The sequence below is a fragment of the Benincasa hispida genome, chromosome 11, assembly GCF_027475165.1.
Source record: "Benincasa hispida cultivar pf3 chromosome 11, pf3_genome.v1.1, whole genome shotgun sequence".
Classification (NCBI taxonomy): domain Eukaryota; kingdom Viridiplantae; phylum Streptophyta; class Magnoliopsida; order Cucurbitales; family Cucurbitaceae; genus Benincasa; species Benincasa hispida.
In genome coordinates this window covers 88,432,884-88,451,420 of record NC_143488.1, presented here as the reverse complement: position 1 = coordinate 88,451,420, position 18,537 = coordinate 88,432,884, and the positions used below count along the sequence as shown (strand labels likewise).

General features: G+C 33.3%; 2 long non-coding RNA genes and 1 pseudogene across 2 annotated transcripts; 1 reads left to right on the top strand and 2 right to left on the bottom strand.

Moving 5' to 3' along the window:
* Positions 1 to 1,676: 1,676 nt before the first annotated feature.
* Positions 1,677 to 2,512, bottom strand: LOC150033013 (uncharacterized). The gene is made up of 2 exons (XR_016524857.1): positions 2,440 to 2,512; positions 1,677 to 2,327 (listed from the first exon to the last, which is right to left on the bottom strand). It is a non-coding gene; the product is annotated as an uncharacterized LOC150033013 (long non-coding RNA).
* A 3,929-nt stretch (positions 2,513 to 6,441) lies between these two features.
* On the bottom strand, positions 6,442 to 8,199 carry LOC150033012 (uncharacterized). The gene is made up of 3 exons (XR_016524780.1): positions 7,884 to 8,199; positions 7,712 to 7,785; positions 6,442 to 6,691 (listed from the first exon to the last, which is right to left on the bottom strand). It is a non-coding gene; the product is annotated as an uncharacterized LOC150033012 (long non-coding RNA).
* Positions 8,200 to 13,523: 5,324 nt separating this feature from the next.
* On the top strand, positions 13,524 to 15,143 carry LOC120091883 (AAA-ATPase ASD, mitochondrial pseudogene; annotated as a pseudogene).
* The last annotated feature ends 3,394 nt before the right edge of the window (positions 15,144 to 18,537 follow it).

The following is an 18,537-nucleotide window of genomic DNA, read 5'->3' as shown; positions in this document are numbered from 1 at the left end:
TGAACCTACCAGCTTTAACGAAGTAACAAATAGCCTGGATGCTAGACAATGGATTGAGGCAATGAATGATGTAATGAAGTCCCTCAACCAAAATGACACTTGGAGACTAGTATCTTTGCCAAAAGGGTACAAACCTATCCTATGCAAATGAATTTATAAATTTAAAGAAGAGATTCCAGATGTGAAAAAGTCTAGGTTCAAGGCTAGGCTTATTGCTAAGGGGTTCACTAAAAAGGAAGGTATTGACTACAATGAGGTGTTTTCTCCAGTTGTAAAACATACTTCCATCAAACTGCTCATTTCCTTAGTTGTGCAAAAGGATTTGGAGCTAAACCAGTTGGATGTAAAGACAACCTTTCTACATGGGCTGTTGAATGAGACAATTTACATGAGGCACTCACCTTACAAAAATAAAACATGGGAACTGACTGATAGACCACTTAACAAAGGAGTCATTCTTTGTAAATGGGTCTATAAGAAGTTCTTAGGAGAAAGCAGTCAAGAAATGAAGTATAAAGGCAGGCTAGTTACCAAAGGCTTTAAATAGAAAGAAGAGGTTGACTATTTAGAAATTTTCTCTCCAGTGGTTAAGCACACCTCAATCAGGATTCTTCTTTTCATTGTGGCCTGTGAAAACCTTGAACTAGAACAAATGGATGTTACTACAACTTTCCTACATGGAAGCTTGGAAGAGGAATTCTATATGGAGTAACCTAGGGGTTTTGAGGTTCAAGGGAAGATAGAACTTGTTTGTAAGCTGAATAGGTCCTTATATGGACTGAAACAATCTTCTAGGTGCTGGTATAAGAGATTTAATGTATTCATCAGCAAAATAAACTTTGTGAGAAGCCCTATGATCCTTGTGTTTATTATAGGAAGCTTCCAAATGGTAGTCTAATCTACTTATTATTGTATGCAGATGACATGTGTTGGCAAGGAAAAGTATGTCTGAGCTAAATGAGATTAAAGATCAGTTGAAGGATGAATTCGAAATGAAGGACCTAGGGTCAGTTAAAAGAATCCTAGGTATGGAAATCATCAGACAAAGAGTCCTTATGCTCGAAAGGTGCCAGACATATTTAATATGTGTAATGCTAAATCAGCAACCACTTCTATGGATTATCAATTCAAGCTATCTTCCAAGGACTCCCCTAAAGATCCAACTAAGAAACAAGCCATGCCTAATATTCCTTATTCTAATGCCATAGAGAGTTTAATGTATTTGATGTTGTGCACAAGACCTAACCTAGCTTATAGTTCAAGTCTAGTCAATAGATACATAGGTAACCCTGGAAAAAATCATTAGGAAGCTACCAAGTGGGTATTTCGATACCTATTGAGATTTGTGAATAGAAGTCTATTATATACAGTTTCTAATGAACCTAACTACTCCTAAAAGGGTATGTTGATGTAGGTTTTTCAAGGGACAATGATAAGAGGAGGTCTCTAACAGGTTACTTCTTTATGTTAGGAGGAAACCTTATAAGCTAGAAGTCTACCCTATAATCAGTAGTTGCTCTATAAACTACTGAGGTTAAGTTCATGGCAGTAACAAAAGAAATCAAAGAAGCAATTTGGCTACAAGGTTTAATTACTGAGCCAGGCTACATACAAAAATTAGTAGAATTGTTATGTGATAATTAGAGTGCAATCCATTTAACCAAAAATCAACAATATCATAACAAAAGAAAAAACACATTGATGTAAAACTATTCTTTGTCAGAGACATCATTGAGAAAGGAACAGTCATTATACATAAGGTTAAAATAGAAGGCAGTTTTAGAAAGTTGTTATACATCATTGAGACATCATCTAAAGCATTACCAAGACCTAAGTTCAATCATTGTCTAAATCTACTCAAAATCTTAGACTTAAATAAATAAAAATGATTAACGAATTTTTGAAGATCTTTAAGGTGTTTTCACTTCAAGAGGGAGATTTGTTAAAAATGTGAACTAAAAACCCTGCTCTTTCCTCAACTCTCTATCTCTTCAGTACCTGTCCAAAACAAGTAGAAGGCAGTTTTAGAAAGTTGTTACAAATAGTTTCTAGTTATCTTAAAATAGTCCGTGTTTCATTCTTTCTGTAAGAGAAGTTAGAGAATATTTTGAAAGAGGGAGCTGAGAAAATGAGAGAACTTATCTGTATATTTTGTAATCCTGAAGTATTTTGAATAAAATCTTGAAGATCTATTTCAACAGTGGATGTAGGTGGATCAAAAAATCGAACCACTATATTTCTGTGTGCCTTCTTCTTTTCCTCTTTGATTCCCTAATCATGCATGCTCAAAATCATTGTTCTTAAGCTCAAGATCTCCATCAATACACCTACAAAACGAAGAATACAGAACAATAAGGAGAAAGGCTCTTCAAACCCTAGCCCTGAACAACTCTCTATCGAAATGAAATTGAAATAAAAGAGTGAAAGAAATTTACTTACTTTTTTTTTTGGCTCTTTGTGAGTAACTTGGAAAAAGAAAAACCACACACGGCAGATAATCTTTAGTGCTTTTGGATCAGTTTAAACAAGAAGGAATTACTTTTGGGCCTGACATCCCTTTTTTCTTTTTGGGCCCATCAGAATATCACCCACGATAGCATTTTTTAGTTGGAGACGTTTTTTGTGGTTTCATTTAATTGAAGTCTTGTATCCGTTTGATGTGCTTTTTAGTTGCTTGAAGTTCTGGTGTTGCTTTGAGGGGGATTTTTAATTGCTTCAAGCTAAGCTCCAACTTATGAAATAGTCTGGTGTCTTCTACATTTTTAATAGTAAACATCCAAATGTTTTTGTTTCTTTCACAGAATAAGATCTAGTATAACATTGTCTTCACTCGATGAGCGTCGATAGAGCTGCACAATGGAATTATCCTTTTATGCATAGCCAACGACATGGCATCGACTATGATGAGGTATTTGCCCCTGTTGTTCGCCTTGAAACTATTCGTTTGATTATTGCTCTGGCAGCCCATAATCATTAGAAGATACATCAAATGGATGTCAAATCGGAATTCTTGAACAGAAGCATGGAACAACCATTGGGTTATGAAGTCAAGGGTGAAGAAGATAAAGTGCTTCAATTGAAGAAGGCACTTTATGGTTTAAAGCAAGCATCAAAAGTATGGAATTCGAAGATTGACAAGTACTTTCAAGAGAAGAAGTATATGAAGTGTCCTTATGAGCATGCCCTCTACATCAAAATGTAAGGTGAAAGCATACTAATCATTTGTTTATATGTTGATGATTTAGTATTTACCGGAAACAATCCTAGCATGTTTGATAAGTTCAAAAGAGAGATGGCAAAGGAGTTTGAAATGACGTACATTGGTCTCATGAGTTACTATCTTGGGATCGAGGTCAAACAAGGTGAAGATGGGATTTTTATATCCCAAGAGAGTTATGCTAAAGAAGTGCTCAAGAATTTCAATATGAATGATGCTAATCCAGTTGGAACACCGATGGAATGTGGAGTCAAAATTACCAAGCAAGATAGAGGAGAGAAGGTAAATTGTACATATTTCAAAAGCTTGGTTGGAAGTTTGAGATACTTGACATGTACAAGACCAGATTTTCTTTATTCGGTTGGAATTATTAGCCGATTTATGGAGGAACCGACAGTAACACATTGCAAAATGGAAAAAATAATACTTCACTACATTAAAGGGACGATTGGGTGTGGTCTTTCCTATGTCTCTTCTAGCAATTTTGATATTGTTGGTTATTGTCATAGTGATTGGTGTAGTGATTTGGATGATCGAAAGAGCACTACGGGGTTTGTGTTTTTTATTGGTGACACGGCGTTCACATGGATGTCAAAAAAGCAACCCATAGTCACATTATCAACATGCGAGGCAGAGTACGACGCAGCAACTTCATGTGTATGTCATGCAATTTGGCTAAGAAACTTAGTGAAGGAGTTGAAGTTTCAAATGGAAGATCCAATGGAGATTTTTGTGGACAACAAATCGGCCATTGCCTTAGCCAAAAATTCGGTATTTCATGGGAGGAGCAAGCACATTGATACCTGATTTCACTACATTCGGGATTACATTACGAAGAAAGAAGTGGAACTCAAATATATCAAGTCACAAGACCAAGTGGCGGACATTTTCACAAAGCCCCTCAAGTTGGAGACTTTTATCAAAATGAGGAGTTTACTTGGTCTAACAAATCAAGTTTAAGGGGGGGTGTTGAAACGTTTGTCATTATTAAACTTTATTTGTGACATTTAGTGTGAATTTTGGGTTTTGTAACTTTTAGTTTTTTGTAACCAATAGTGATTTATGAGTTATAAGAGTTATGTGAGTTATGAGCATTTGATGACATTTTTAAGTTATAGGAGTTATGTGAGTTATGAGACTTTTGTAACCATTGGCATTCCTATGGTTATGTTTGTAAGCCTATATAAAGGTATGCTTAGTTGAATGGAAAATATATCTCTCATTTTTTATATTTGTCTTCCACGTTCTTTTTCTAACATAAATTACAGAAGTTACTTTAAAAGAGAATTGAAATTGTAATCACTGGTGAGCATATGATATATTGATTACATTGTTTTATCTTATTTTTGGTTGGCCAGGTATCTTATGATTTCCCAGTGTATATATAAAAAAAAAAAAGAGAAATGTTATTGATTTGCACGTGCATAAGCAAAGAAACATATATTTTTTTAATTTTCCAATAACAAAACGATGACAAATATTTAATATCAAACAATTTATTGACAAAAGTAGATGAAAAACTGACATTGAAGATAGATGTCCAATGTTGGTTGAAAAATCGACATTAAAGATGGTATTCTATGTCGGTCGACAACCAATATTGAAGGTAGTTGGCATTGAAATGTTGGGCATGTGTAATGTTGGTTGAAAACCGACATTAAAGACAACTGACATTGAAGACCTTTTATAGCATGATCTTTGATGTCGGTTTTCAACCGACATTGTACCTCTAGAATGCCAGTTTTAAACCAAAATTAAAGCCCAGTTTCATAGTAGTACCTAGAATTGGGCTTCAATGAGAAAGAAACTAGAGGAAGAAGGAAGAAGAAGAAGCGAGATAAAGAAGCTAGAAAAAGAAGCTAAAGGAAGAATTCAAACAAAGAAGCTAGAGGAAGAATTCAAACGAAGGGAAAAAATAAAGGAAAAAAACTTATAGTTGTTTGATAAGGAATGAGAGGAGGCAAGAGGAATAAACAAGAATTCGTTTGAGCACCAAGCCCTCGCACGCGATCTAGGGATAAAATGGTAACTTCACACGTGGTTGATGTAAGTAGAAAGCCATTTTTCGAGCAAATTTGAATTTTGGGAAAATTTTCATCTGGTCCCCTAAAAAAGGGCCTTTCATACAAAAAAAAAAAAAAAAAAACCTTAAGAATATATGTTTTTCAATTTTCAATACAAAAATCTATTTTATCATTTTCTAAATAAATAAAAACTTCTTACTTTTTGTTTAATCCCTTTCCCTCTCTTCTTTCTTCCCCTCCTCCTTATGAATCTTGGTTCTCCTTCCTCTTGAACGATCCCACTCCTTGTGTGTATGTCTTTTTTTAATAAGAAGAAAGGGAAAGGAAAAGAAGAAAGGGGAGGAAAAAAAAAGTAAAATTTTACACGTGCAGTGTGAATTTATAATTTATATCAATTGAACTTTTAAATTTTCATTAGTGAATCAATCTAAATCCTTCATAATTATATTTGAAAATCATTCATGCATCAATTCTCACACCTATGTAAACTTCCTTTACATGTCGTTTTATAAAGTAAACCTTAAGATTGATACATGAACGATTCTCAAAGTAAATTCTACATTACTAAATTGATTTACTTATAAAAGTTTAGGAGCTAATTGATAGTCTGACACCATTATATCCTGAAAAGATTTTTTTTTCAAATAGAATATAATGAAGGATGTAAATTGATACATTTATGAAAGTTCAAAATTTAAATTGATATCATTCTTGATCCAGAGTCTTAACTAACCCAACTTCATAAATTTTACGAGTATGTTTTATATTTAAAAAAATTATAAAATGTTATAAATATTTGAATTAAATATAGATGTTCATAGATTATATATACCTAAATATTTTTTTATTATCTTCCCTATATATTTACCTTTTCCATATCTTGTCAACTCTATAAACACTAGAAGAATTTCGGGCTTTAATGTCGGTTGACATTAAAGGGCTTTAATGTCAATTGACAACCAACATTAAAGATAGTGTTATTAAAGCCCTTTAATGTCGGTTGTCTTTAATGTCGGTTTGGAACCAACATTAAAGGGCTTTAATAATACTATCTTTAATGTCGGTTGCAATTGAAGCCCAAGAATCAAATGAAGGACATTGAAGCCCAGAATCTGTCAGCTTTATCAATTATTGTCCGCTTTTTTTTAAATTCCGTTGCCGAATCCCTTTTTTCGGTAAAAAAATATAACATGACACATAATCATCGAACGCTGTGGCTACGACATATTATTCATGTCTGGATTGTAAATCTATTACATTTAATCCGCAAATTCTGCTATAAAATTATAATTTAAAAGGTCATACAATAATTCAGACCTTGAAAACACAAATTACAAATAATATAAATACTATGAGTTTACTGTCCCTTACCAAATCCCTTCATAATTCTTCTTGAACAGACCCTCCCCCAGCTTCATAGTGTCTAGTTATAAGCATATTTCTCTGACCACTGTTGTTCAAAGGATCACAAACAAAAAAGGTTTAAGACAAAGGATTGAAAGCGAAAATGTGATCAGAATTCATATTCAACTAACCGTGTTTATTGGGAATGTGCATAAATGGTACATTCAAGGCAAAATTCTTGTAGTGAATATGTTGGATCTAGAGTTTCGCAAAAAAAAACATAAAGAGGTTGCGATACCAAATCTTTACTCCTTTGTTGCACGTGCAAAACAAGAAAACTCAATAGTTGAATAAATGGGAGATTATTCTTTTTCAAGATCTTGAAGAAGAGAAGCTTGGTTACCTAGATATGAGATACAAAGATGATGGAAAATTTTCGGCAACATAATGATGCTACCACAACAAAACCAAAAATTTACCTTGAACTTGTTCAAAGAAACACACTCCCAAAAAAATTTCACAACCACTTGTTCTCAACAGAACTATCAGAATTCCCAAAAAGTATTCAAAATGAGTAATCTTACCCAAAGCAACCTTAAACCTTAACTCAAGCACCTTGAATCAAATCTAAACTACAAATAAATAGTACCCATAAATTATCAGACCTCAACATGTTCTCTATTGTTCATGCCAAAAATAGATCCCATAAGATGTGATAAGGGGTGATTATCGAAGTCACTGCTCACATAACTGTAGGTCAACAACTTTAGTAAAATGAACAATTTCTAAATTTAAGAAGTTCATTGGGATGGGCCAAAACAAGGATAAAAGTTACACTAATTGTCAAATTTGAATTTTGCCTCTGATGCAGAAAACTTAGGGAACCAAGTACCATATGCATCATAAAACACAAGCCTTTTCTCAACAACCCTTGACCAAAATGTCGCAAATAGGAGAATATATAGACAACAACATAGAATCAGAAGAGTTCCTAACAAAAGCAACAAATATGTGGAACTTACGACTGCAAAATTTTGATGTCAAAAACTATAATGGAAGAAATTAATTCATATAAGCACCAAACTAGGATTACTTATAAAACAAGCTAAAAAGAGATGAGTGAAACCTGTGCTTATGGATCATCTTTTACACATCACATGCTTCCAGTAAAAATATGCAATCCATATCCCTTTTGATCAACTAAAAATCGTGGAAAAATATGGAATCCATAAGACAAAATTGCATGGGAATTTTAGGGGCATAGTTAAAATTTGCCTTTACAGGGAGAGAAGAAATACCTGTCTTTATAAGCTGAAGATAAATTAGCATGAGCTTTAGCCACAGTAGGCCAGATATTGGAGTTCAGGGCAAAAGGAGACATAAGAAAAGAAGAAATGGGGAAGGAGTTCTGAAGCCATAATATTGAAATAACCCCATGTTTAAAGCCAAGAGATTGAGCAAAAAAATCAAACCAGAAACAAGCTGCAAATAAACTCACCATGTTGCTGAAAAGAAGAACCATGTATGCCACATGATCCAAAGTATGCCAAAACATAAGCATAAGCATATGAAAGAGGAAAGGAGGAAATTAACATTCAAAATCTAAAACTCACATGATCCAATAGTGACAAAAATGAAGAATCCAAGAAGAATAGGGCCAATAGTTTAGTCCTTTCCCTTCTTTATAGCAGTCTCAGGCACAACCCCTCTTTAAAATGTTCTTCTTAAACCTTTTCACCTTCCAATCCTCAAGATGCGTGATTTTGTCTACAAAACCCCTATCAAATCAAATCAAATCATAAATCGAAAAATCTGCAATGCCAACAATATGATCTAAGATATTGAAATGAACCGCCTGATCAAAAGTTAAACTATAAGCTTTACAAGTCCAGGAAAATATGAAATAATCACTAGTTTATCATTAGTTTATTTACATATATTTTTCAACCTCATCAAAGCTTTCTCTAGTCCTTGCATCTAAAGATTAGCACAATGTAAAACAAAAATTAAAAGCAGTTTTGGACAGAAAATGTTTTTCCATAAATATTAAGTTCCATTAGATGACGATCAACAATGTAAAATAAAAAAGGGGGAGTTGTCCAAATATAATTAGTTTTCTTTCTTTTTTTCCGAAATTTTTGCTTGTATTTTCTCTTATAAGAAATATTGAATATAAATTGTGAAAGAATTAACCATAAGTTTCTTCCAGCCTTATACTTCTACAATCTTCATCGAACAAGTATATCCAATCCTGTTGTTGACTTCAATATTTTAGATCTCCGTGTTTGGTTTGTAAAAGACTGTAAAAACTTATGAGGGACTTTTTGTGGGATTGGAAAAACTTGTCTAACCTACAAGAAGCAACACAAATCCACATATTCGACCAAGAAAATCTACCCTTGTCTAGAATGAGATCTAAAATGTTGAGACGACGATAGAACATAAAACTATAAAAAGCTTTCACAAATCTTTCTAACTATGGAATCTTTCTAAAAACTAACCACACTAGAGTCCCTTGCTAAGTACCAACAAGATCTGCAAAGACCAAAATATTACCAAGTTGTAATTAAGTTAATTTCACTGTTCCTTAAAATTTTCCTTCTCTTTTCTCCTACAAGTATTGTATACATTGAGAAACAAAGAGAATTCGCACTATCATATTCCAATAAATTAATAGATTGAGTAGAAGAATACCTTTAATGACGTCGTGATGGAGTTTACAGTAGAAGACTCTCCAACACCCCAACAAAGAATAAAGGTCAATAGAGCTAGAAGAACTGGAGCTAGTACATTTATAGAGAAAACTACATTTAATGATTAAGAGGTGTTCTGTTTTCAAACCTCTAGTACTTCACTGATAGAAAACTACAACCCTTAAAACCTTCCAATAAAAATAATACAGTCAGATCCTTGTACCCAAATAATCCATAAGCAAAACAAAAATACAACCAAAAAACACAACCATTCATGGACAAAACAACTTTCCAACTCTATAATATTCATGGATGAAACAACTGAATTTCAACAACAATAACCGATAGCCTCCTCCATGTAAATTTATATAAAAAGAATTAGCTCTTAATGTTTCAAAACCAACAATGAAGCTGGGAAATTTGTGAACAATAACAAGAAAATTGGAACAAATGCTGTAACACAATTAATAATGTTCATTCTTCATATTCGATGACTTTGGACGTCCATATACATTAAATTTTGTGATTTTTAGAGACCAAGGAAGAAAATAAAAGTAAAGGCATCAATTTAGACAAGAAAATAATGTTTCTGAAAACTTCTTTAGTTTTATCTAAGAGTGCAAATAGCCAGCTTATGTTCGATGATGAAAACACAATAGAAACTAAAAGTTACTGCACAATAGCCAAAATGAAAAAGGCTTGAGCCTCAAAGTCATAAACAAGCCCAAAGATAACAACTAAGAACCAAGTTCAATAATAAATAAATAAATAAATAAATAAAAGAGATAAATCAGACATTTTTTCAAGGGTAGTGTAAATATTGAAGCAAGAACTAAAGGGACAATACTAGCACCATAAGGAGTAGGAACCATATGGATGGTGACAAAGCCCCACTTTCAAGTGTCCTTGCAAGGAAGAGTAGGGGGCTTTTCATTCTTGCTACCCCATTATTGGATATTTGCATTCAAAAGTTAGAAAATCAAGTAAAACTCATTTGAGCACTCCCCTACTCTCCCATATACTCAAAGTAGTCTTACCTTACACTCAAAGTAATCTTATTTTACACCAAAAATAATAAAGATCATTAAACTTAACCAACTTATTTAACTTTTAAAATAGACCTAAATGACACTCGAACACACAATAGACTCAAAATAACAATTTAATCACACAAAGAGATATAAATCAAACTTTAGTCAAACACAATAGGCTCAAAATTAAACTTTAATCACAAATAGGCCAAAAATTCAACTTTCAAAAAACATAAATGTGGGACTCCACTATTTTTTAAGGACGACAAGACAAAGGCTTCCGTCACTATTCATATTTGGGTGAAATACTTTACTCTTAAAAGTAACTTAGATCAACAAACAATATACAATTTTTAAACCTCGCAACCCTATTCAACAAAAAATGAAGATTGTACCCACATAATCATCTTGAACACAGATCATTGAATGCAACAAACAAAAAGATAATAAATATTCCTATTACATATGTGTGCGAGTTGAAATTATTTTGTTTATATAACTAAATTTGGGACATCAAGAAAATCCTTGCATCATGAAGTGAATATAGCATAACCTATACTCGATACAATTATAATACAATTTTTCTTCATGCTTATAGAGAATAAAATAACATTGCAAAAGTTAAAATAAAAATAAAAAAATGGAAAATGTAATTGAAAATGTTACAATAGAGCAAAAGCAAAAACACAGAGGAAAGCAAGAAAATAGAATTTTTCGCCCAACCTACAGCGGCATAAACTCAATTTTGCTATCAGTTATGAAATTAAATGCCAAAAATAATCAAAGGAACTTAATAAAAAGACCCAAATCCTAAAAATTGAGCAAAATCCCATAAATTACGAGGAAACCCTAAATTCTTAAAATCAAATAAAATCTCAAAAAATGTCTCACCTATCGTGGAGATATCATCTCATTCAAACAAAAAAAAAAAAAAGAAGAAAATATGAAGAACAGAAAAAAAGGGGAATCAATTTACCAAGAATCAATTGGAAAACAAAGAAGGAAGGTCAAAATTGGATTGTGATGAAATTCGATGTTGTTTCTCTCTTCGTTTCAACTATCGGTAAAGTGAGGGATGTGTGTGTGAAAACCAAAAATCATATGTCAAAAACAAAGAAAAAAGATATATTGAGAATTGTTTTTTTGCAAATCAATTCCAACCATTTGAATTACCTCTCTTGCAAGGAGAAAAGAAGAGAAATCTTATAAGGTAATTTTGGAGAAAAAATAAAGACCAAGCTAAAAGAGAAAAAAAAAAGAGGAGGGTTTAACTGTAGACTAACAAAAATCAAAGAAAACATGAGAGATTTATGAAAGAGTAAGAAATTTACCAAGTGAGTAACGATGGAGAAGAAGCTGGAGATGGATTGTTATGGAGAATGAAAGGAAAAAGGAAACGGAAGGAAAAAGAAATGGGGGATCCACTTTTTGAAAAAAACAAAACCAACATTATACATCCGATTTTACTTTTAATCGACATTAAAGCCTAAAATTCTTGTAATGAAATATTTATAAATAGTGGTCATTGGGACCTTTGAGAGATACAACTGAATATGTAATACATTTACTCTATACTTCTCTTCTCTCTACTTTGTTCTTATTCTCTTGTTTTATAATACGTTATTAGCATGAGTCTCCAATTGGAGTCGATTTGTTGGGATACTAAGAACACTAAAAATCTACTCAAATATTATTTGAGGTATTTAGAACGTAAAGTTACCAAAAAAACATGGTGAGTATTTTAATTTTCATATATTTGATCTATGTGGTTGCAAATTGATTGTTGATTTATTACATTTATTAGATCAATGGTAAAATCTATTCGTATTTTTATGTTTCTCTTGGAGTTGCTAAAAAAAAAAAAAAGAGGGTTGAATATTCAGACTAAAGCCATGAAGAAAAATTTTCACTCACACGAAACTTAGAATTTCTACTTTTGGATGGGAATCCCTAATTCTCAATTATTAAAAATCTCAAATCAATTTAATTTCAATCCTAAACATTGAGTTAGATGCAGATTACATTAGATCAAGTATTGAGGCAAAGAATAGATTCTTGATCAAGATTTGAATATTTCACAAGATAGAATTATTGTTCTTGGCTAAACTTGAAAGAAGCATAAAGGCTTCAACTCGATTAATCGCAAAACTAAACTTAACTGATCAAAACAGCCTAAGGGCAAGATTTTAAATAACCTCTATTATAAAACTCTAATACCACGTCAAAGTTCATAATATAAGATAAAAATAACCCTGCGTAAAATATCATAAAAAAGATATAACTGAAAAACGCTAAAATTATCAAAACTATTAAATAAACTGTAATTAATAATTCGTTGCTCGGGACAGATAGTTTAGTACCTATCATAACTGATATGGTTAAAATTTAATAAGATTTGTTACCTATATTTGTATATTAAGAAATTGATTAGCACTATCTAAAAATTGATTATGACTAAATGTATTTTTTAAAATAAAAAAAGATTAAGTCATTATCTAGATACTTAATTTTAATGAAAGGATGATTAAATTGTTAAAAATTTGAAGATGTTATCTATTAAATTGTTATATATTAAAATTTATGGAGTAATTTATTACAAAATTGAAAATATATCAACTACATTGTTAAAAACTAAAAGTGTATGTAAGTTGTTTTTCTTAAAAAAAAAAAAAAAAAAAAAAAAGTTTTGGAACCGATGTATTTTTTAACTTTTACTCTTTGTAAAAAAAAAAAATCTTTAAGAAAACTTATCATAGAAATAATTATTCACAATCCTCAATTTTTTTTTGATAAATTATATATGTGAGGTGGAGGATCAAAACTTATAAACTCAAAATTACGGTACATACTTAATCTGAGTTGCATTTAAATTAGGATATAGTAAAATGTCACGATCTATTTGTCTTAATCCCTTAAATCACAATTTATTTTGTTTAATCCAAATTATTTGATAAAAAATTTTTAAAAAATAATGAATATAAATAATTAAATGTAGAATTTTAAAAAATAGAAAAATAACGGAAATTATTTCTCTCAAATAGCAAAATTTAATTTCCCAAGAGTTTGATAGAATTTTCCTTAAAAAAAGTGAATAAAAAATTTCATGTGAAAAAATATATTAATATCAAGTGACAAATTTAAAATTTGTTAAGCTGTTAAGATTCTCCCCTTCAATTTTCACCGTTGCAAATGCAATGGAAAGTCACACACATCTTCTTCCTCCCCTCCTCTATATAAACCCTAACCCCTTTTGATCAGCGAATGGCTATGGCGATGATGAAACTCTGGACTCAAATTGGGTCATTTATGGCGACCATCATGTTCATTTGGGCAATGTTTCAACAGTACTTTCCGTACCAACTTCATCGCCCAATACAAAGATACTTCTATAAATTCCTCGGTTCTTTTTATCCATACATTACAATCAATTTCCCTGAATACACCGGCGAACTTCTCTGCCGGAGTGAAGCTTTCACTGCCATCCAAAACTACCTCCGTTCACGAACCTCCATCCGTCCCAACCGCCTCAGAGCAGAGGCCGTCCAAGATACCAAATCTTTACTTCTAACTATGGATGATAACCAAGAAGTCGTTGACGAATTTCAAGGCGTCACAATCTGGTGGACTTCCTGCACCACTACGCCAAAACCCACACCATTTCTTATCACCCTTCTTCCGATGAGAAACGATTCTACAACCTCACTTTCCACCGCCGGAACAGAGACATCATTCTTGGCTCTTTTATTAATCACATCATGAAACAAGGCAAGGTCGTGGAGATTCAAAACCGGCAGCGGAAGCTTTATATGAACAACTCCGACAAAGATTGGTGGCATAAAAGTAGTTGGAGACATGTCCCTTTTGAGCATCCTGCAAATTTTCGAACTCTGGCTATGGATCCCAAGAAGAAGCAAGAGATAATCAATGATTTGGTCAAGTTTAAGAATGGAAAAGAGTACTATGAGAAGGTGGGCAAGGCTTGGAAACGTGGGTATCTTCTCTACGGTCCGCCGGGAACTGGAAAGTCCACCATGATCGCTGCCATGGCCAATTTCATGGAGTATGATGTTTATGATCTTGAGCTGACGTCTGTTAAGGATAATACAGAGTTGAAGAAGTTGTTGATTGAGATTTCAAATAAATCGATTATTGTGATTGAGGACATCGATTGCACTCTTGATCTCACTGGCCAACGGAAGAAGAAGAAAACAGAGGAGGAGGAGGAGGAGGAAGAAACGGAGGAAGACCCTGTTATGATGGCGAAAGAAAAGGAGAAGAAACAGAGCAAGACGACACTTTCTGGGTTGTTGAATTTCATTGACGGAATATGGTCGGCGTGCGGTGGAGAGAGGCTGATTATCTTCACGACGAATGAGAAGGAAAAGCTTGATGAGGCTTTGATTAGAAGAGGAAGAATGGACAAACACATAGAGATGTCTTATTGTGGTTTCGAAGCATTCACAATTCTTGCAATGAATTACTTGGATGTTGAATGGGATGATTCATATGATAAAATTCGTGGGTTGTTGGAGGAAACAAAAATGACTTCGGCGGATGTGGCTGAGAATTTGATGCCGAAATATGAAGGTGAAAAAACAGAGGAGTGTTTGAAGAGATTGATTGAAGCTCTTGAGAGTGCCAAAGACGAAGCTGAGAAGAAGAAGAAGAAGAAGAAGAAGAAAGAGAAAATAGTTTGCTAAGAGAACCCTTGGGAAAGTTGCAATGGACTTTCAGCTAAAGAGGCAAAAGAAAATGTCCACATTGATGTATATTAGTTTAGTTCTAAACATTTCTTCGGTTAAAATAATCTGTTTGATCCATATATATAAAAAGACTCCCATTTTCTAGATTCTCTGTTATTAGAATGTTTAATTTTAGTCATTAATACTATGACAATCAACTATCTTTATGTATCTCATAGGCTAATAATAATAGTAATAAATACCTTTCAAAATAGCCAGAATTTCAGCTAGAGGGTTATATGGAAAATTGAAATGGTTTGCCGCAACAAACTTTCAAGTGAAAGGAAGGAGGATCAGAAAACCAAAAGAGTGGAAGAATTGAAATAGTCCACACCAACTTCCACAGAGTATGATCTGTTGTCTCAAAAACATTCAAACAAATTATAGGGAGGGGTACCCATTTAGAGCTTTTCGTGTTTTATTTTACTAGGAATTTCTAGGGTATGTACAACAAATTTTCCTTAATACATGGAGAGGTTACAATTATTTAACTTTACAAACTAATAATCAAATCTAAACAATCTAACTATATCTACAAGGAAATCACGCATATTCTTAATACCCCCTCAAATGCATGATGGTAGAGAAGCCATGAGTTTGGAAGAACAGCGGGCAAAGGAAGGATTGCAAAGAGAGTGCTTTAGTGAACAAGTCTGCAACTTAGTTCTATGAAGAAATTAATCGAACCGATAGATCTTTCTGAACATCCTTCTCTCAATTAAAGTAATACTCGACTTCGATATGCTTGGTCCGAGCATGAAAGATCGGATTACTGGCAAGAGAAATAGCACTAGAGGATCAAGAAGGAAAACATGGAGATCACACAATAACACCTGGAGATCACACAATAACACCAGTAAACATCAGAAGCAGAGACCAATACTTAGCCTTCGTTGAGGAACTGGACACAATAGGTTGCTTTTTTGCAGACCATGAAATAGGAGAGGAGCCAAAAAATACAACATAACCAGAGATAGAACGACGGTCAAAAGAATCACCTACCTATTCAGCATCACAAAAGGCTTGGAGATGTAACCTGTCAAGTTGGAATAGGATCCCAAGAGTTCGTGTGCCACAAAGATAGCGAAGAATGCGCTTGATAGCAGAAAAGTGAATAACAATAGGTCGTTGCAGAAATGAACAACAATAGGTCGTTGCAGAAACTGACTAACACGATTAACAACAAAGGCAGTGTCAGGGCAAGTGAATGTGAGGTATTGGAGGGAGCCCACCAATTCTCTATAGAGAGTGATATCAGAAAAAGGTGGAGCAGAAGAATGAAGATCTACTGTTGTAGACATAGGTGTCAAACAAGGCTTAGCAGCAGAAATTCCAGAAGACTTGAGTAGATCCAGAAGATATTTAGTTTGATTGACAAAAAGACCTCCAGTAACAGTCTATATCTCAAGCCCCAAAAAATAATTAAGTTGACTGTTAGGTCTTTAAAAGACATATATTTTCTATGTTAATTCCCCCAAAATTGTGTTTTATTTACTTTTAATGCTCATTTTATAGGTAAAACAATCTCGGAGGCGTTTAGGAGTCATTCCGAGAAATTGAGCCAAAAAGGATAAAAAAAAAATGACCAAGAAAGTCAACAAAGTTGAAGAGAATAAGATAAATTACAAAAATGCCATCAAGCTCAGCATCACAACCCCAAGAGAAGCATCAAGCAAAGCATGAAGATAGAGAGCTTACTTTTGCTGCAAAATAGGGCCTCACAGCATTGCAACGCTCTAGATTTTGACGCGACTGTCTCTGCGCGCGCGCCTCACGCAACGCAGCATCAAGGCCAGCGTCATGTCTCAAGCGCAATGTTTCTTGGCTCTTTTTGCGATTTAGCATTGAAATACTAACCTCAGCGTCGCGACGCTACCCTACAAGTATAAATAGTTTTTCTTTCACTTTTGCAAAAGAAGGAAACTCGATTTTGATGGAGGTTGGAATTTCTCTTTGTATCAATTAGTCTCTATGGTAATTTCGTTTCCTACTTAGGTTAGATTTTAATTTCTTTTTGGATTGTAATCAACAATTTTTAATTCTTCATGAATTTGTCTATGAATTTGTGAAGTAATCAATCATATTTTTATTTCAAGAGTTTTTGCAATTCTTTTGAATTTTCTACTTGTCTTTATCATTTGCAGTCTGATTTGAGCATTCTTGAATCTGTTTTTAATTCTTAAAGCATGTTGAACTATATCTTGAACATGTTTAGCCTAGATGCTTGGTTTTGTCACAATCATGGTTGAATGCGTTGCTTTTAATGTGTTTGATAGAATTTTTAGCAAAGATCTACAAGAGACAATAGTAATTATGTGTTTAATGGGTATCCTAGGATGCACTAATTACTAGATTTGAAGAAAATTTGGTTAATTGAGTAAGCTATCTTGACAATTAATTGATGCAATTGAATCCTAGAACTTAATGAGCATGTTTTCTCTTCTATATGGCTGCTATCAAACCCAATGGAGGTAGAAGCATGTAGATTGATGAGGGTTAGGGCTATCCAACCTTAATTAATTATTAGGACGCTTTCTTGACTAGGTTAATGCTAGTTGTCCACCTTTGTAGAGACTAGTTTAATCTAGTTAAGTAGGTAGTTATGAGCTTAATCCGATTGTGAATTAAATTTGTAAAATTCAATGATGGAATTGCATTGAATGTCTAACTTGGATTAGAAGCAAGATTGTTCTAAACTTGTTTGCAATTATCCTTTGTCTTTTGATTTTTAGTATATTTCTTGCTTTAATAAAAAAATCCCCATTTTATGGCTTTCATAATTAAGCTTGGTTAAGGAAAAGATTAAATAACTTTTCCCTGTGGATCGACCTCTTACTTCCACTTAACTACGAGTTAGTTTAGGTTGTTGTTTGAGCTTTACAAATATTGTTTGTTTCGGGTTAGGTAGAACTAACGACACTTACTTAGCTCCGAACAAAATGGCGTCGTTGGTGGGGAAATGGCTAACCATTTAATAGTTTTCTTAGCTAAATTTGACTAGTAAACTTTAAAACACTAAAAATATTTTCTTCTTTTTGTGTCTACTTGTTTTAATATGGCTGATATGAACATCTACTACACGCTTCAAGTAAAGTATGTGGCCCATTGGAGAGCACAAGATGTAAGTGAATTTAATGATCTTAAGAGTGAAATAAATGAACTAACATCTTTTGTTTGAGTTGTGCTTACTGAACAGATACAAGTTCCACATGGTCTTGAACGCGAATACTACCCAACATTGGAGAAGCCCAACCAAACTCCATCATCGATGCTATCTCCTTCTACCAATATAGGTAACTCCTCAGAAAATTCAGTTGAGGAACTTTCTGACTGCTCTTGTGTGTTTGTGCAACAACATTCTTATCTTGCTCAAAAACCATCGAGTTTCCAATAGAATAGGTTTTATTTCGGACATAACGTCAAATCCGACGTTTAGAATCTGTGTGACCTCGTTACCTAGATCACCGATTCGGTTGGGAGAGTCGA